General features: G+C 36.2%; 1 protein-coding gene across 1 annotated transcript in view; it reads right to left on the bottom strand.

Moving 5' to 3' along the window:
- Positions 1 to 3,308, bottom strand: part of LOC107653795 (phenylalanine--tRNA ligase, mitochondrial-like) — a 94,511-nt gene that overhangs the window by 13,114 nt on the left and 78,089 nt on the right. The gene's annotated exons all lie outside the window — the stretch shown is intronic.

The raw sequence follows: 3,308 nt of genomic DNA on the forward strand, positions 1-3,308 counted from the left end.
GTGTGAGCGAGGCGTCTCTTCAGCCGGAGGTTAAATCTACAGTCACACCCTGAGGCCACCATACCTACAAGGGCTAGTATCCTTATAACAGCAGGCATCTGAGCCGTCCTGGCTCACAGAAAACCTCGAACACTCATAAAACACCGGCAGTTGTCTTCCACAAGAGCAGCAAAAACAGAAAAGCCAAATGAATTAAAGCTGTATGGAGGAGTGTGGTAAAAGATCTCAAACCAACCTCCTTTCTGCAGGTAAATTTGTCTTTACATTATTATTATTCAGCAGTTCTGCTCCTCTGATCTGATTTGCAGAGCGGCGTTCCAAGAGTATGAAGCAAAAACTTACAATATGTATAGTATAAAAACATATAATTGAACATTTGCATAGAGTAAAGGCGAAGCTTGCAGTCTTTTTGGCTAGAAAAAGTGGTATGCCAATTTAATATGCTGAAACTTAGCTAAATAATAAATACATTTAAAAAAAAATTATAATTTCACAATCTATAGCGTAATATATTGTATTTAATATATAACATAATTTGGTTTGGGGTTGTTCTGGGATGGACTCAGTTCAGTGGGCGTATCAAACTGTTCATGACACAGTCATTTTATAACCACAGAAAGCCACTCAAAGCCGTGTGTCATATTGATTTTACAAGTTAAGGGGATTTTTTTTTTCTTCTGTTGAAAAAGCATTTTAATCCATCCTAAGGTGGTTTGCTGCTCTTAGAAAGCCACCAAGCTGATTTTCATTGGTCAGGCTGGTCTGGTTTGCTGGTTTTAGAAGGATTTTGGGAACTTGTCAGCTGATCAGGGGTGTGTTTCCCGTACAATGCCATATGCACTGTAGGAGAAATGAACTAGCTAGTCATAACTGAAACTCTAGTAACTTCCATCATTTGAACCATGTTGGTTCAACAGTGTACAACTGCTGATATGTCATGCAGGTGAAATAACTTCTGCTATTTAACTGGTTCAGGATCAAATTATTGCTGCGAATAATGAACATTGCATCTGAGGTTAACGTTGCTATGTTCAAATCAATCGCCGGATATATATTTTTTGCTCAAGAGCATGATACAGCTCTTGACCTAGAAGCATAGTCTATGTTAAAATCACAAATGGACAGATCCACTTGTGATTTTAACATAGACTATGCTTCTAGGTCAAGAGCTGTAGTTCCAATCACACAACTTTATGCCTTTTCATTGAAACTTTGGTTTCGGGAAACACTAAACCACTTAAAAATGTTGATAACGATGGAACTTGTGACCATAGCTTGTAGTGATGCACCCAAATTTTGTCAACCAAAGATATTCGGGCGATTCAGCAAAATAAAATGAATTTTATTTTTGGCTGAAATAGTTTTAGAGGGCCGAAATCATCGATTAGCACTGCTCTGATGGTGTTTTGACTGTGTCAGGGTCTATTTTGTAGATAAACTACCACAAGTAAACATGTAAGCTGTGTGGACCCTAGAACTGGGTTGACTATCAATTTCTCACTTTTAATCAATCTTGATGAAAATCTCATTTTGACGAACCAATATAGATTCTTAAATTGAAAGAACGATTATTTAGTTTATGGTGTTTTTAATTGACCTGAACAATTAAACAAAACATCACTAAACACTACTTCTTGTTCACCTGCCTCCTATTGAATGATCTCAATAAGCTTTGTGACTTCTGATATGAGACAAAGTCTCATCATTCAAATTCTGTCTATTTTATTATGATATTCAAACAATAAATGTAATTTTGATTTTTTTTTTTTTGATCATTTGATCTTTAATGTGGCGTGACTGATCACTGTAGCTGCTTCATTTCAAGTGGCACATGAACAGATCATCTTTCTCTTTACTACTAGTTATAGCATGAAATAAACATAAATGAATATCAGAAGGTGTTGAAAGAAACCATACAGCTTACTGAAACGCATTGTTTCATTCCGCTTTTCAAATGCGGAAGGACGTCTATAAAACAAATATTATACAACGGATAGTTCCGGTCCTTGATTCTGATTGGCTGAGCCACGTTCGAAGCTGTTGTAAATTACTCTACAAACATGCACCTTTGTTTACGATTGTCTGTTGCTTGGCAACCACTTTGTTGCAACCACAACAAAGTTTCTGAGGAACTACATTGTTTGGTGGAAGAATACTGTTTTTATTAATATCATTACACTTTATTTGCTCTGTTTTATTTTGTGAAACCTTACTATGTACTGTATATGGAATAACCGTTTTATAAAAGCAATAAGCCCCGTGAAGCCATGGTTTACAGTGAATTTATAACAGCTAAGGGGGTTTTAGGCACTCCGCTCCACGTCGTACCTAACAACGCCCCTTAGCTGTTATAAATTCACTGTAAACCACAGCTTCACGGGGCTTATTGCTTTAATAATAATGACCAACTTCAAAACTGTAGAGCTCTCATTGAAAGCCATTTATGTCTAGCTTGTTAGTACTTTATCTAACAAAAAAAGTCTAGTGAGGAGCATTTTGCTAAATATATGCATATTGCATTACATATTGATTATAGCTTTACTTAACCTAGTGATGTCTTCATTATTTAATGAAAGTTTGAAAAACTGTCATGAAAACAAGCTTTTATTACAACCACTGTTCAAACGTTTCAACCACAAATTGGAGTATAAACAATTAAATCAATTATATCATTTCAAGTTGGTATAAAAACTGCCTTGTGTGCAATTTAAATGTTTGTGTACAACTCATGTTGATTATTAAATCAATTTGATTAATATGTTGACTATTAAATAAGTTTTATTTTCAGTTAAGGGTTTTGTGTTTGGGTTAAATGAAAACTTTAATTTGGTTCAATCTCTAATAGTTGGTTAATGATGCTTTTGGGCAAAGAATAAGCCCTTACAATTTTTGTCATATCTTAGTGTGCTTGACATGAATGTATATGCACTATAGAGAACATGTTAAGATGCCATTAGTGTTTGTGAGTTTATTAAAGTGAGGACAGTGTGCTTGTCTTATGGGAATCTGCATTGCGCAGCTTGTTTTTGGTGTGTGTGTGTGTGGAGGCTGTATGTGTGTATGTGTGCAGTGATTTATAGTGTGCACTTGTGTATATGTTGCGCATGTTGCTCTCACAGGACACGACAAAACACACAAGGGCGGATGAGCGTGCTGACCCCACGGTCATACCTCATTAACAGCACAGAGAGAGAGACAGACAGAGAGACTGTCATATATAACTCCAGCAGAGAATCAGGCAAACTGACAAGCAAATGTCTCTCTCTCTCTCTCTCTCTCTCTCTCTCAATCTCTCATTTATTGACGCT

Source organism: Sinocyclocheilus anshuiensis, unplaced genomic scaffold (assembly GCF_001515605.1).
Source record: "Sinocyclocheilus anshuiensis isolate Anshui unplaced genomic scaffold, SAMN03320099.WGS_v1.1 scaffold79, whole genome shotgun sequence".
In the NCBI taxonomy this organism is placed as follows: domain Eukaryota; kingdom Metazoa; phylum Chordata; class Actinopteri; order Cypriniformes; family Cyprinidae; genus Sinocyclocheilus; species Sinocyclocheilus anshuiensis.